General features: G+C 59.6%; 1 long non-coding RNA gene across 2 annotated transcripts; it reads left to right on the forward strand.

Annotated features, from left to right (window-relative positions):
• The first annotated feature begins 417 nt into the window (after positions 1 to 417).
• LOC112939034 (uncharacterized) lies at positions 418 to 15,843 on the forward strand. Of its 2 annotated transcripts, XR_010740022.1 has the most exons (3): positions 418 to 843; positions 14,971 to 15,186; positions 15,320 to 15,843. It is a non-coding gene; the product is annotated as an uncharacterized lncRNA (long non-coding RNA). The 2 variants fall into 2 exon arrangements; XR_010740021.1 differs by having other exon boundaries at positions 14,971 to 15,843.
• Positions 15,844 to 16,614: the final 771 nt, after the last annotated feature.

Below are 16,614 nucleotides of genomic sequence, written 5' to 3' on the forward strand. Positions count from 1 at the left end.
GCAAGCGCAGCACAGTAACCAGCCCATAGTGCTCCATGGTCTATAGACCAAGTCCATGTCCTGTCGAAACCCAGTCAGCCGACCCCATATGGCCATATCAGCCTTAGGGCATCTCCAATGTTTATGATCATGAGTAGCATTAAGGTGTGTCTCACTATTTTTATGGTTATTACCACAATGTTTGAAGCAAGAGTAAACTTTAAGATGGGTCCCACAATGTACTATTCTAGTACTTCTTTTATCAGCCATGCAAATTTTTCATCATCACATTCATTTTACCCTATTATTTTATTGCTTGTGGTCAAGCCATAAGCTTAAAGCTTTCTTTTGCATTTAATGCCTTATGGCTTTGTTTCACAATGTATATGGTCACTATAAAATCTTATGGCCTCTTCTTATGGCCACATTGTGGCTGCCCTTATCCTCCCACGACCTACTCCATGTCTCCATCCATGTGTGAACACTGAACACCGTGGCTGCTGGCGGCTTGGCGCAGCACGTCAGCAACGGCGGGAGGCGGTGGAGGCCATGGGCGCTCGTCGTCGTGGAGCCGTTCTTCAGATCCGGACAGGGGCGGCTGAGGCGTGTGGAGAGGCAGTTGTTCCCCAGCGGCGACGTGGGAGAGACGGCCGGCGGGGAGGTCGTCGAGGCGGGATCTGGCTGGAGGAGGGAGCCACGGTGGCGGAGGCGGCGCTCCCTCCCCTCCCTCCCAGATCTGGCCGGAGGGGGGAGGGCGGCGGCAGCGGTGGTCCCAGCGATGGCGGCGCGCGTTGTCTACTGTTGCTCGGGCGCACGCGCTGCGTCAAGCTCGTGCCGCCACCACATCGCGTCTGTCAGTCCAAGGTGCATCTCGCCTCATGTTCATGCCGGTACCGGAGTTCTCATGTTTCATGTTGCAATGCAATTTTATTGGGGTGGATTGGAGTTCTCTCATGGATCCCTCTGCTGATTTTATTTGGGTGGATTAGAGTCCAATTTGACAATTCAAAGTTCTCTTTATCATATTCGCGTACGAATTGGAAATTTGGAAACGGGCTAGCTGCCGAACGACTTGGTTTTTTTTTTTTGGAACAGACGGTATATGCGATTTTTTTTTTAATTTAGGCCTATGGGCTTAATCTCAAACTGGAGTAGGAATCGGTGTGGGTTTCTTTTTTGCGTGACAATTGGGCGCGCTTTTTTTATGCGATCTAACCAAATCTGATCCGAAACAAATTTTTTTGCTATATATTTGTTGACAAATTTTATCCCAAAAAATTGACAGATGTAATTACAGTACAATCGTAGTTTAATTACACTGTAACTTGCATGTAATTACACTGCAGTTATCGTAGTGTTATTACACTGTAACTTGCATGTAATTACGCTGCAGTTATCGTAGTGTTATTACACTGTAACTTGCATGTAATTACACTGTAACTACAGTGTAACTTGTATGTAACTTTCAAAAATCTTTCTGTAATATTTTATTTCGGTAAAATGGAGGCTGTGGGAACAAATCCTTACACATATGTGTGTGCTGTGATTTTTTATTTAACGATTCAAAATTACGTGAAACTTATATACAAGTTATACGGTAGTTACATGCAAGTTACAGCGTAATTACATATAAGTTACACTGTAATTACATATAAGTTACAGTATAATTACACTACGATTGTACTATAATTACACCTATCAAATTTTTAGAAGAAAATTTGTCGACAAATGTATAGGTGGTCCCGATCCGAAATCGGATGCGGTGGAAAAAATAGCGCCAGATTAGAAATCGGAAAAACGCGGTGATGGACGAAAAAATGCGGATCAGAGGATGAGACGATTGGAAAAATAGCAATATTTATATTAGTTAAGATATGACTAGAAAATGGGCGTGCTTGTGATTTTTAGCCCGTAGGTATTGCTAAGTGCTAGTATTTCAAGATTTATAGTGTCATATTATTTTAGGAATTAGTTTAGTTATATATTGGGTTAAACCTATCCAAGTGTTGAGCATGGCCAAAAACTTCTAAGGTCCTTGATGTAAAATCTATCATTAAATTGTAGTTCTACTATTAGGCGCGCTCCTAATATTACAAGCGCCAAACATGCATCAGCTCAGGCCCACCCCACCCCATGTCCCAGCCCAGGCCCACCCCACCCCATGTCCCGTTATCCCACTCCCACCATTGTCGGAGTAAACGATTGTCGGTGACATGGGGCCGGGGGTATCGTGACTAGAGGCTTGGGTAGCCGCGATCACTCACGTGGCCCGACCCCCTCGGGGGGGGGGGGGGGGTCGGGCCCGACGGTGACGTGGCCACCTCTCCCTCTGTCTCCCCGAGGGGTCGGGCCGGTCCCGTTTCGGCCCCGAGGGCTGGGGCACCCCGACCCCCTGTGGTGATTGGCGCCACGTGTGTGGGTTAGGTGAGCACAGCGGCGCTCACCTAACCGCATTTATAGCGGGTTAGACGAGCGCGTCACGCCGCATTCAATGCGGCGCAGCGCATGCTTATCCGGTCTGTGACCAGTCGCGGTATGTGACCGGTCACAGACCGGTCAGATCGCGGGTTAGGTGGCAACAGGCGGCCTGTCGCACGCCTCGCCCCGTCCCGTCGGAATGATGAGAGCTTCCTGGTTCTCGTCTCTAGCCGGAGCTGGCGTGCTGACTCCTGGAGTTGGTATGTCAGTCCCGGTCAGATCCATTCCAGGCTTCAGTGCAAGCATGGCAAGAAAATCGCTGGCCATTGAATGAAGTATGAAACGGGCGTCCACCGGGAGAGCTGACGAGCGGAGCAGGAGGCGTGTGTACTGCTTGTCAGAGGTCATTTCCGGCTGTAGATTAGCCCTCATTGTAAAAAACATGTTTCTTTTCTTAGGCAGAGAGAGGCCCATGTGGTGACCCCTAACCAGATAAAAAAAGGAGGCCCAGGCCTAAGGAGAGAAAAAAGGGGGGGGGAGGTGAGAGGCTGGCCACTTGATTGGAGAGCCTGAACTCTCTCTCGCTCTAGAGCTCTCTGGCTCTGGAGCTCTCTGTTTTCCTTCACACACAGATCCACCAGAACACAGGAGTAGGGTATTACGCTTCTCAGCGGCCCGAACCTGTCTACGTGGCCCGTGTCTTGTGCGCTTCTTCTCGCTGACATTCCTCAGATCGAGGGCGAAGAACCTCACTTAGCGCCCCCGGCCGAACCGGCAAAGGGGGGCCTGCGCGTTCTCCCGGTGAGGAGCCCCACGCTCCGTCATCTGGCGCGCCAGGTAGGGGGCGCGCGTGTCTTTCGAAGCCCTCGTCCTCTTTCGTGTGCGCCAAGCTTCGCCCGCTCAGCCCAATGGCCGAACGGGCAGTGGCGCACAGCCTCTCTCCGAACGCTAGCGGTGTCGACGGGGAGCAGAACCCGCGCCGTCGGGCTCGCACCCCACCGTCCCCCTCTCGCCGAAATCTTGGGCGGGGGAGGCGCTCAGGGAGGTCGGAGGACACGCGACTTCGCCACTCGCGGTCGACGGGGGAGGACGGCGAGACGGAGCGCGTCGCCGCCTCGTCTACGGCGATGGCGGTACGCCCCAGGGCGCGCTCCAGGCTGCGGGCGCGCTCCTGCGTCACCCGCCCGTCGTCCCCGATCCAGAGACTCCAGCCCGACGTTGGCTGGATGACGTGGCCGACTTGGTCATGACGGCGCAGCAGCGACTAGGCGCCGGCGGGCGGTCCTCCGCCACCGAGGCCTCTGGCGCAGCCGCCGCCGGCTCCAAGTCGTCGAGGCGGAGGGCGCGGCGAGCGGCGGCCGTTACCCGCCATTCGTCCGCCATTCCCTCGTCAATGCCTCCAACCCAAGAAGATGTGCGTGGGGGGCCGGATGCCCGCCTCGATATCGAGCGCCAGCGCGACGCTCGTCACGCCGCCCGCGCAACGGAGGGCGCTTCCTCGTCCGGAGCGCCGCTTCGGTCTGGGCACTGGTCCGGCCCCCCGTGTCCCCGGTTGGCGGTGCCGGCTGTCGAGCCTTTGTGGCGAGCCTTCGGAACGTCCGTTGGCCCCCAAGGTTCCGGCCCACCATCACCGAAAAATACGACGGAAGCGTCAACCCCGCCAAGTTTCTCCAGATCTACACGACCGGGATCGAGGCCGCCGGGGGTGACGACAGGGTCATGGCTAATTTCTTCCCCGCGTCGGTCCACTCTTGGGAGAATTTGTGCCAAGCAGTTCACCACGAACTTCCAGGGCACATATCCGCGCCCAGGCGAAGAAGCGGACTTGCACGCGGTACAGCGAAGGGACGATGAGTCTCTTCGCTCGTACATTCAGCGGTTCTGTCAAGTCCGCAACACCATACCGTGCATCCCCGCACACGCGGTGATCTACGCGTTCAGGGGGGGCGTGCGGCACAACCGCATGCTCGAGAAGATCGCCTCCAAGGAGCCCCAGACCACCGCGCAGCTTTTTGAGCTCGCGGACCGTGTGGCTCGCAAGGAGGAGGCCTGGACCTGGAACTCCTCCGGTTCTGGTGTGGCAGCTTCGGCCGCCCCCGGGTCCGCCGCTCGGTCAGGGCGGCGGGACAGGAGGAGGAAGAAGGGGTCGGCCCGTTTCGACGACGAGGGTCATGTCCTCGCCGTCGAGGGCGCTTCGCGGGCCCCCCGAAAGGGGAGGCCTGCGAGCGACAAAAAGAAGGAGGCCGGCGCTCCCAGCAGGGAGCGCCCGACCGGCAAGTGGTGTACCGTGCACAACACCTCCCTCCACGACCTCGCGGACTGCCGCGCGGTCAAAAGTTTGGCTGAGCGGACGAGGAAGTGGGAGGAGGAGAAGAGGCAGGAGCGCCGTGAGGGCAAGACCCTGGCGGCTCCCGCCGGCAACCGGCGAGGTGAGGCCAAGCAGAAGGCCATCGCCGAGGACATCGACGATGGCGACGATGACCTGGGGTTCCAGGAGCCTGAGGCCACCGTCGCCACCGTCGATGGGGGAGCGTGCGCTCACGCTTCTCGCCGGAGCCTCAAGGCCATGAAGTGAGAGCTTCTGGCCGCGGCCCCTACCATGAGGCGACGCGGCGGGCGCGGTGGTCGGAGGTTGCCCTTACCTTCGACCAGACCGACCACCCGCCGTGCGTTGCCCGGGGAGGACAGATCGCGATGGTGGTTTCCCCCACCGTTTGCAATGTGAAGTTGGGGCGTGTCCTCATAGACGGGGGTGCAGCCCTCAACATCCTTTCCCCCGCGGCCTTTGACGCCATCAAGGTCCCGGGGATGGTGCTCCGGCCGTCCCAGCCGATCATCGGTGTGACGCCGGGGCACACCTGGCCGCTGGGTCATATTGACCTCCCGGTCACCTTCGGTGGTTCCGCCAACTTCCGCACGGAGCGGGTGGACTTCGATGTGGCGGACCTCAGTCTGCCCTACAACGCGGTTCTGGGGAGGCCCGCGTTGGTAAAGTTCATGGCGGCGGTCCACTACGCCTATCTCCAGATGAAGATGCCGGGCCCCAGTGGCCCCATCACCGTCCATGGCGACCTCAAAGTCGCGCTTGCTTGTATGGAGCAACGCGCGGACCACCTTGCCGCGGCGTCCAAGCCCGCGGGCGGCGACGAGAGGCTCAGCACCTCCGTCCCGGCCGCCCCAAGGCGGCGGATGGTCACGTGCGACGAGGTCCCGGTCAAGGAGGTTGTCCTAGGCGACGGCCCGTCCAAGACCACACGAATCGGTGGTCTTCTGGACGATAAATAGGAAGACGCGCTCGTCTCCTTCCTGCGGGCAAACGCCGACGTCTTCGCCTGGAGACCGGCGGACATGCCCGGGGTCCCCAGGGAGGTGATTGAGCACCGTCTTGCCGTGCAGCCGGGCGCAAGGCCGGTCCGGCAGAAAGTGCGGCGGCAGGCCCCGGAACGTCAAGCCTTCATCCGCGAGGAGGTGGCGCGACTTCTGGAGGCCGGATTCATCCGTGAGGTCATCCATCCGGAGTGACTGGCGAACCCGGTCGTCGTTCCCAAGGCGAACGGCAAGCTTCGGATGTGCATCGACTACACCGACCTTAACAAGGCATGTCCTAAGGACCCTTACCCCCTGCCACGCATAGATCAGATTGTCGACTCCACCGCGGGGTGCGACCTTTTGTGTTTTCTAGATGCATACTCTGGTTATCATCAGATTCGCATGGCTAGGGAGGATGAGGAAAAAACTGCATTCATTACCCCCATAGGAACTTATTGTTATACGACAATGCCTTTCGGGTTAAAGAATGCAGGTCCTACTTTTCAACGTACTACTCGAATTTCTTTGGGTAGCCAGATAGGACGCAATGTTGAGGCCTATGTTGATGACTTGGTTGTGAAGACGCGCAACCAAGAGACCTTACTCTCGGATCTAGCGGAAACTTTCAAAAGTCTCCGCTCCGCCCGCATAAAGCTGAACCCCGATAAGTGCCTGTTCGGCGTGCCTGTGAGCAAGCTTCTCGGGTTCTTGGTCTCTGCCCGAGGCATCGAGGCCAACCCCGAGAAGATACGAGCTATAGAGCGGATGCGCCCCCCCAGCAAGCTTAGGGATGTGCAGTGCGTCACCGGCTGCATGGCCGCCCTAAGTCGGTTCATATCGAGGCTGGGAGAGAAGGCACTACCCCTATTTAAGCTCCTCAAACGCTCCGGGCCGTTTACCTGGACGGAGGAGGCTGAGCGGACCTTCACTCAGTTGAAAGCGTACCTCAGTTCTCCCCCAGTCCTGGTCGCCCCGGAGCCAGATGAGCCGTTGCTATTCTACCTGGCGGCAACCCCGCAGGTGGTTAGCGCGGCGTTGGTTGTGGAGCGCGACGAGGACAACCCTCACCCCGTGCATCCCCACCCTGTGTCGACTCGACCCGGGAGAGAGCAGGGAGGAGAGGCCCCCGAGCCGAACGGCGGCCCGAGGCCCCCGACGGCCGGAGCTGGCCCTCCGCCTGCTTGTCCGACGGTGCCAGGCGCCCCCGACCCCCAGGATGGCCCCGGGGCCACTGCGGGAAGGCCGCGCCTATCGCCCTCTGACCCCGAGGTCGTCAGCACAGAAGCCGAGTGCGGGGCCGCGAGGCCTCTCGGACGAAGAGCGCCCTGGAGATGCGGCCCCTGGCGAAGAGGATCGGCCCCGCCGAAAGGTGCAGCGGCCCATCTACTTCGTTAGCGAGGCCCTCCGGGACGCCAAGACCCGATACCCTCAGGCCCAGAAGATGCTTTACGCTATTCTGATGGCTTCGAGGAAGCTGCGCCATTACTTCCAGGCGCATCGGGTCACGGTGGTTACGTCTTACCCCCTCGGCCAAATCTTGCATAACCGAGAGGGTACTGGACGGGTGGTGAGATGGGCAATCGAACTCTCTGAATTCGATTTGCGCTTTGAACCACGCCACACGATCAAGAGCCAGGCCCTCGCCGACTTTGTGGCGGAGTGGACCCCAGCTCCCGAGCCCGTCTCCGCCCCCGAGGCCAGCTCGGGCCCCCCGCAGCTGCCTCACACCGCCTACTGGGTGATGCAGTTCGACGGCTCCTTGTCTCTTTAGGGCGCCGGTGCGGGGGTCACGTTGACCTCGCCGAGCGGAGATGTCCTCAGATATCTGGTCCGCCTCGACTTTCGGGCGACCAACAATATGGTGGAGTACGAGGGACTCCTTGCGGGACTTAGAGTGGCAGCTGGACTGGGGATCCACCGCCTCCTGGTGTTAGGCGACTCCCAGTTAGTCGTTAACCAGGTCTGTAAGGAGTACCGGTGCTTTGACCCGTAGATGGACGCTTACGTGTGCCAGGTGCGGTGTATGGAGCGCCATTTCGACGGGATAGAGCTTCGGCATGTGCCCAGACGGGATAACGCGGTCGCCGACGAACTCTCAAGGCTCGCTTCCTCGCGAGCCCAGACCCCACTGGGCGCCTTTGAAGAAAGGCTTGCCCAGCCGTCGGCGCGACCCGACCCCCTAGGGGAGACGGACGCGCCTGAACGGCCCCTGAGGCCCGTCGGAGTCCAGGCCTCGGGACCCGAGGGAAGCGCTCCCAGCTCCCCTAGATTGATTGCTTGGATCACTGAGATCCAGGCATACCTCGTAGATAAGACTCTACCCGAGGACCGCGAAGGGAGTGAACGCGTCCGGTGCATCTCCAAGCGCTACGTGCTGGTGGAAGGGACCCTCTACCGGCGCGCGGCTAACGGAGTCCTCCTGAAGTGCATTCCTCGGGAACAAGGCGTCGAGCTTCTCGCCGATATCCATGAAGGCGAGTGCGGAGCCCACTCCGCCTCACGCACCTTGGTTGGCAAGGCCTTTCGTCAGGGTTTCTATTGGCCGACGGCTCTCAACGATGCGGTCGACCTGGTCCGGCGGTGCAGGGCGTGCCAGTTCCACGCCAGGCAAACCCATCAGCCGGCCCAGGCCCTGCAGACCATACCTCTTTCGTGGCCATTTGCTGTCTGGGGGCTCGATATCCTGGGTCCGTTCAGGCGGGCCCCGGGCGGGTTCGAGTATCTGTATGTCGCTGTCGACAAGTTCACTAAGTGGCCCGAGGCTTATCCGGTCATCAAGATCGATAAGCACTCCGCGCTTAAATTCATCAGGGGCATCACTGCTCGATTTGGGGTGCCTAACGGTATCATTACGGATAATGGCACCCAATTCACTAGTGAGCTCTTCGGTGACTACTGCGAAGACATGGGCATCAAGCTCTGCTTCGCCTCCCCCGCCCACCCTAGAAGCAATGGCCAAGTGGAGCGCGCCAACGCGGAAATCCTCAAGGGCCTCAAAACCAAGACCTTCAACATCCTCAAGAAGCACGGCGACTCGTGGATCGAGGAGCTGCCAGCGGTGCTCTGGGCGAACCGAACCACGCCAAGCCGAGCAACCGGGGAAACGCCTTTCTTCCTCGTCTACGGCGCGGAGGCGGTCCTCCCATCTGAGCTCACCCTGAGGTCCCCTTGGGTCACCATGTATTGCGAGGCTGATCAAGATCAGCTTCGCCGAGACGACCTCGACTACTTGGAAGAACGAAGGCGGCGCGCGGCCCTACGAGCCGCGCGATACCAGCAGTGCCTGCGGCGCTACCATCAGCGCCACGTCCGGGCCCGATCACTCTGCGTCGACGACCTCGTCCTACGCCGCGTCCAAACGCGTGCTGGACTGAGCAAGCTCTCACCAATGTGGGAGGGTCCGTATCGAGTGATCGGTGTCCCCCGGCCGGGCTCCGTTCGGCTGGCCACGGGCGACGGCGCAGAGCTGCCTAACCCGTGGAACATCGAACACCTTCGTCGCTTCTACCCCTAGTGGGGGTCGGGCGTCATGTCTCGGGCTCGGGCCAACCCCGCACCCCCCGGGCGTGCAGGGTTGGCCGGGGGCTACCACATGCATATCCTTATCTTTTTTCTCTTCCGTATTTCAATAAAAGCATTTTCGATTTCCTGAGGACTGTGCCTGTGCCATCGTTTCCTTTTGAAGAATCTTGGCTTGAGTTAGCACGCTCGTGCTCGACCCTGCCCTCGGTGGCCCGGGCCGGCTAAAATCGCCAAACGAGGCCCAGAACCGAGCCGTGCCCCGGGGCGTGGTGAACTCCGGGGGGGGAATCGGCAAAGGCCCACAATCGGGTCATCCATAACCCTCGGTCACCACGCTCCCGGCCTGGCCAGTCTCGACATGCGGATCTCCCCAGGCACTAGCCCCCACCCGCGCCGCTTGAGGTTGGGACCTGGGCACGAGCCCTCGTTCAAGCCAAGACACAGAAGGACCGCGGCACAGACCATCCTCGTCTCATACACACAACAAACATAACTGACGCAGAAATTTCCTCTTTACTTGATTACAGATTAAATCAGTCTATACAAGAAGGGGGCCCGAAGGCCTCGGAAGAAGAAGGAAAAGCTATTAAGATTGGCGGGGGCCTGGGGGCTCACTCCGGCGCCCCCGGGCCGTCGGCCTCGTCGCCACTGTCGTCCGCACCGTCGTCACCGCCCTCCTCGTCGGAGTCGAGCGCGAACGCGAGCCGAGGGGCCGTACCCTCGAAGCTGTGGACGATGTAGTCGGCGGCGTCCCGGACCCGCGCGCGCGCGCCATCCTCGGTTCCGGGAGGGAACTCTTCCAGCGCTGCCCACGGGGAGAAGTCAGGGTCCCTGGCCTGGTAGCTTGCCAGTACGAGCTCCACCGCCCCCGGGCGAGGTCCCTCGAGGATGACTTGATCGTCTCCTCGAGCTCCTCGGGGAGCCGCTGGAGGGCCCCAGCCATCTCTGAGAGGCGCTGGGCGAGGCCCCCCTGGTTGGCGGCGTACTTCGCGTGCCGCCCGCCCCAGAGACCCGCCTGCCGCCCGGCGCGGTCTAGACGGGAGACGGCGTCCCGAAGCATGCCGGGCCCTACCTCGCTCGCCAAGCGGAGGGCCTCGACCTCCCCAGCGGACGAGTCCAGCGCGCCCTGCAGCTCGGCGATGGTGTGTTCGGCGGCTGCGAGGCGGGCGGCTAGGTCGCTGTGGCCCGCGGCCGCCCCGCCGCTGTGCGCCCTCGTGTCCAGCTCCTTCGCCTGCGCCTCGAGCTCAGCGGCCCGCTGATCCAGTGCGGCCCTCTCGGCGCGGGCGCCTTCCAGATTGCGGCGCGCCTGCTCCTCCCGCGCTGCCTCGCGGAGGAACAGGCTGTCCGCCAGCCGCTGCGCCGCGGCCTCGGCCTCCTCGAGAGCTCGCTCCCGTTCGGTGAGCGCGTCCTCGCGGAGGCGGAGTGCGGACTCTTCTTCGGCGCAGGCGGCCTCGTGCGCCGCCAGTGTTGCCTCCCGGGTGGCGACGGCGGCCTCGCGGTCCGCCAGGTCTCTCTCCTTCGCGTCCAGGGCGCGGGCACGCTCCTCCAGCGCCGTGGCGCGAACCTCAAGGGCCTCTTCGCGCTGGCGGGACGCCGCCTCTTTCTCCGCCGCCCGCCGTTCCCGGGCAGCGGCGACATCAAGGACTCCCCGGGCGGCGTCGAGCTTCTCCTCCAGCTTCGCCGCCCGGCTCCCGTATTGGAGGCGGAGGTCGTTCCGCGCCTCGTCGAGCACGGCGGTGGCGATGAGGGCAGTCTCCCGCTCCTCCTCCACCTCCCTGGCAATCTCCGCCAGCTCCCTACGACGGGCCTTGAGCTGTGTGGTCTGCCGGTGGTGCGCCTTGCGGCCCGCCTCCACCATGGCCTCCACCGAGCGCCGCCCCTCCTCGACGCGCGCCCACGCCGTGTCGAGCTCCGCCCGCTCCGCCTGCAGGGCCTCCATCTGGGCACTTAACCCGTCCAGCACCGTGCTGTTCGTGGCGGCCAAGGCCTGCAGGAAGGGCTCCGCGCTCAGTGGGGCAGCGGAAGACAGAGGGGAGAGCCGCCTCGGTGTGGGCGCCGCGCGGCTCGGCCCGCCGATCGACGTGCCGGACTCGGGGGCGTCCCTCGAAGCTGGCTCGTCCCAAGTGTCGCCCAAGGGGTCGGGCCCGAGCGGCGTGCCCGCGGCCTCGTCGTGGGTGGCCTCGGAAGTTGTCGTCCCCTCGGGCGGAGTCGGGTCGAGGGTTTGGCAGGCCGCCTGGCGTGCGCGCGCCGCCTCTGCCTCCCGGACGGACTCCCCGGCCCGGCGGAGTCTGGCCTCCTCCCGAGCGGCCACCTCAGCCTGGCGAACCCGGACGGCCTCCTGGGCAGCCTCCTCGGCTTCTCGGAGACGGTCCGCGGCTTCTCGCCGGTCAGCTTCCCGCCTCCGGGCCTCCGCGGTCGCCGTCTCCTCGGCCTCAGACCGGCCGGACTTGGAAGGGCGGGGGGGGGGGGGGCGGGGCGACGGGATCTCGCTGAGGCGGAAGAAAAACCAGAAGACAAAAAGAAACGGGTGAGTGAAAACTTGCCTTGGGAGACGGGAGAATGAATATGGCCGCGATGGGCGCGGGGACGAACCTGCGGGGAGGTCGGCTAAACGACCACCTCGGGGGCGAGATGAGGTTCCCCCGGCATGGCACAATCCCCCCCATCTTGCGGAGCCGTTTCTTCTTTCGCTCCCCCTCGGGCTGCGGCGTCGGCACGGCACCCTCCGGGCGCCTGCTGCTGGCACGCACCGCCCCGTCCCCTCGGGGAGATGGGGGAGGGGTGCCCTCCTGCTTCCTCTTCCCCCGGGCGTCGGCAGGGCGGCTGCCCCCCGGGCCCCCGTCGCGGGGCCCAGAAGCACGACCTTCTCCCGGGGTAGATTGTTCCCCCCTGCGGCTCCCGCCCACGCCATCGTGGCCTCGGGGGGCCCGCTCCCCCGACGCCCCGACCTACTGCATGATGGTCAGGATGTTGGCGCGCTCTGGATCGCAGCAGAGGGGGAGGACCCCTTGGGGGATGAGGGATGCCTCCACGGAGCTGAGATTAAGCACCCGTTGGACCACCATCCTGAAGTCCTCAGGGTCCCAGTCCCATTTGCGCCCCTGGTGGGTCCTCATGACGTCCTCGGGCCCGGTGTACTCCCAGGCGCCCCGGGCGCGCCGCTGGAGCGGCGTGATCCGGCGACGAAGGTAGTCGCCGAACACCATGGCCCCCGTGAGCCCCTGGGATCGCAGACCCGCCAGGCGGTCAAGAACGGCGTCGTAGCCGTCTCCCAGATCTACCGCCGCCCGCCAGCTGGAGGCTTGCGCCGGAGGCTGGTTCGGAAGTCGGAGGCGCGCTTCGTCGGCGAGGGGGGTGTAGAACCAATCGCTCTTCCAGTCGTCCCACTTTTTGCGAACGACGCAGGGAATGTAGCGGTTCAGCACCTGCCCCCACGGCTGGAAGTAGCAGCCACCGACTACCGTCGGCGGCGACACCGGCTGTGCGGTGAAGAACCACCGGAACAGCCGGAGAGACGGGTGTACCCCGATAAACATCTCGCACAAGTGCGCAAAGATGGCCAATGTCATTATCGCGTTGGGGGTGAGGTGTGCCATCTGGAGATCATAAAACTCCAGAATATCCATGAAAAAAATAGAGAATGGCGGGACCAGCCCCGCCATTGCGAAAGAGAGGAAGAAGACGGACCGCCCCGGGTAGTGTGGCGCCGGGCGTCCCTCGCCCAGCGCGACCACCTCCCGGCCGGTGGCAGATTCCGGCTTGAATCGGCGCGGCAGCCCGGCCTGCCTCTCGCTCACGATGCGGGAAAGCGGCAGCACGCTACCCTCGAGCGGTGCGGAGCCCCGTGCCATGACGCCGGCGGAGGAGGAGCTTGAGAGCGAGCGAGTATGGCAAGGTTAGGGCGCAGGAAACGGAGAGTCAGAGCACAAGTGGCGAAGGCAAGGGGGAGAGTGGCGAGAGGAAGGAAACAAATCCCTTCCTTGGCGTCTTTGTACCCTTGCCAACGCTATGCCCGGCTCCTCGCTTCCCGCACCCACTACCTCGCCCCCTCGTTTCTCGCGCCCGCGCCTCCACTAACCCCACTCGCCCGTTTGCGGCGCACGCGATAGATGTGCGGCCGTGGCGTTTGAGATGGGGCAGATCGTGCGCGCATTAACCGCGCTCGCCAACCGCGAAAAACGCCATCATCATGTCCCCAGGCGAAACAAACCGGCTCGTCCCGATTCGCGCGCTGCTCGAGTAATGTAGCGGTCTTGAAGAGGCCGCTCATTATTGTCGATCGGTTTCTCCCTTGCCGATGCGCGCGATTTGCGACCGTTGGGTTTCTGCCTGCCTGTGGGGACCGGCCCCACCTGTCACCGGGCCTAAGGAGTGGCATCATGCCCGATCGCCTCCCTCGAGGGGGGCGGTCGCCCTGGCGTGACGCCGGGGGCTACTGTCGGTGACATGGGGCCGGGGGTATCGTGACTAGAGGCTTGGGTAGCCGCGATCACTCACGTGGCCCGACCCCCTCGGGGGGGTCGGGCCCGACGGTGACGTGGCCACCTCTCCCTCTGTCTCCCCGAGGGGTCGGGCCGCTCCTGTTTCGGCCCCGAGGGCTGGGGCACCCCGACCCCCTGTGGTGATTGGCGCCACGTGTGTGGGTTAGGTGAGCACAGCGGCGCTCACTTAACCGCATTTATAGCGGGTTAGACGAGCGCGTCACGCCGCATTCAATGCGGCGCAGCGCATGCTTATCCGATCTGTGACCAGTCGCGGTATGTGACCGGTCACAGACCGGTCAGATCGCGGGTTAGGTGGCAACAGGCGGCCTGTCGCACGCCTCGCCCCGTCCCGTCGGAATGATGAGAGCTTCCTGGTTCTCGTCTCTAGCCGGAGCTGGCGTGCTGACTCCTGGAGTTGGTATGTCAGTCCTGGTCAGATCCATTCCAGGCTTCAGTGCAAGCATGGCAAGAAAATCGCTGGCCATTGAATGAAGGATGAAACGGGCGTCCACCGGGAGAGCTGACGAGCGGAGCAGGAGGCGTGTGTACTGCTTGTCAGAGGTCATTTCCGGCTGTAGATTAGCCCTCATTGTAAAAAGCATGTTTCTTTTCTTAGGCAGAGAGAGGCCCATGTGGTGACCCCTAACCAGATAAAAAAAGGAGGCCCAGGCCTAAGGAGACAAAAAAGGGGGGGGGGAGGTGAGAGGCTGGCCACTTGATCGGAGAGCCTGAACTCTCTCTCGCTCTCGAGCTCTCTGGCTCTGGAGCTCTCTGTTTTCCTTCACACACAGATCCACCAGAACACAGGAGTAGGGTATTACGCTTCTCAGTGGCCCGAACCTGTCTACGTGGCCCGTGTCTTGTGCGCTTCTTCTCGCTGACATTCCTCAGATCGAGGGCGAAGAACCTCACTTAGCGCCCCCGGCCGAACCGGCAAAGGGGGGCCTGCGCGGTCTCCCGGTGAGGAGCCCCACGCTCCGTCAACGATTTACTCCTATCGCACGCCTCAACCACCCACCTTTATTCGAGTAAACGATTTACTTTGATAATAAAAACAACTCCCCTGCTTCTGATCCCACCCCACGTCCCGCATCGTGCTCCGACCATTATTGGAGTAAATGATTTACTTCGATAAAAACAACTTTTCTGTTTTCGGTATATATTCTATTTTTCCCGTACCCAACCAACCACTCTCGCCTCACTTCCTTTTTTTTCTCTTTTTTTTGGATCTAAATCGATCCACCATCCCACCCCACAGATCGGCGACACACCATGGAGGAGGACGATGACACCGTGGCGGTTGATGGCGGTGGCCGGTGAGCGATGGCCGGCGGCGGTTGAGGCGAAGGCACTGCTTCGGGCCTCGTTGCCGGACGTTGGGCAGCACCTTAACCAGCAATAAGGTATTCACCTGGGCCAATAGCAACAACCAGCGGCTACTCCACCACGTCGGCGGCATTGATAGAATAAGCAAGTAAGGAAATGACACTTTGATTTGCATCTGCATACTCTCCTTCAACTTCATGCATGAAGCCCCAATATTTTTTTCAAATCAAATTAACGTGCAATCTCCAATATTACCTGATCTCAATTGATGGGCTGCACAGGTCCTACATTTGCACATCGTGCTCCATGTGGCTGGCCGTAGAGGATAGGGTGGAGTCCGTCGGTGATGTAGGTTGTTTGATATTTTTCTTTTGCTCGTCATCTCTATTGACATGAACGAGAATGTTTTTACATTTTTTCGTGCTTGCTAGATGATGGATGGCTGCGCAACGTCGGGCTCATCTCTATACCATACCGCTACATCCTTCTATTATTCCATCGTCGACTACTACTCGCTCCCTGGTTGCCCTCTCCACTACCAGTCTGTGTTACCAGTCAGAAGACACAGACTGTTCTCTTCATCCTTATAGCAAGATCCAGCAAAGCCACCAGATGGATTTTTAGCTGAATCATTTTTTTTCATTTCTAGTTTGATTCACCTGTGAGTAATTTTATCGCTTGTGTGTGATTGAGCCTGTAATTTTTTCACTTGTATGACTATTTTATGATACAGATCAACAATACTCTTAGTATCAATTTTTTACTCTTATACTGTACATTGAACATATCAGTAAACATATTACTATATGGTGGCTACGAGATCATGGCTATATCGAGAGGAAGGTGGTAATTGTTTTACTCGCAGACCAAGGAATCTCAGTTTTTACTCTTATACTATGTATTGAACACATCAGTAAACATATTACTACATGGTGGTTACGAGATCATGGGCTATATCGAGAGGAAGGTAGTAATTGTTTTACTAACATACCACAAAATCTAAACAATATTTATAATATTGGTAAAAGAACTACTAGCATTGTAAGCTGGTAGTAATTCTTTTACGACCATCTAGGTATGGCGTCATACGATGTGGAGACATTCATGTGAGTAAATTTGTTACTTTTAAATGAGCAGATGTGGGAGGCTGGGAGTAAATGAAAAACTCCACGGAGTAAATTCGTTACTTTTGAAACGTGCGGAGATACTAGAAAAATGGAAAACTCGGAAAGAAAAACTAGACGGTAAATATTTTACTAAAACGCGAAAACAGAAAAACTACAGAGAAGGAACCAAAAACAGAAAAATCTGGATGGTTAATATTTTAGTGGGCCCATTGATGAAGCACGGATGAGATGGAAAAGAGAAAAAGAAACACGGAAGGTGGAGTGGTAAAAAACGAAAAAAACGAACCGAGAAAAGGTGGGATGCGGAGGAAAGGTGGGGTGGTAAAAAAGGGAAAACCGGAAGGAGAGAGCGTTGTGCGGCACTCGAACTAATATTCCGCGCTGTAGAGCGCGGAATAGTGCTAATGGAATTTTTATCAAATCGAATTGGCGAGAAGATGAACAAGAGA

Source organism: Oryza sativa, chromosome 1 (assembly GCF_034140825.1).
Source record: "Oryza sativa Japonica Group chromosome 1, ASM3414082v1".
Classification (NCBI taxonomy): Eukaryota; Viridiplantae; Streptophyta; class Magnoliopsida; order Poales; family Poaceae; genus Oryza; species Oryza sativa.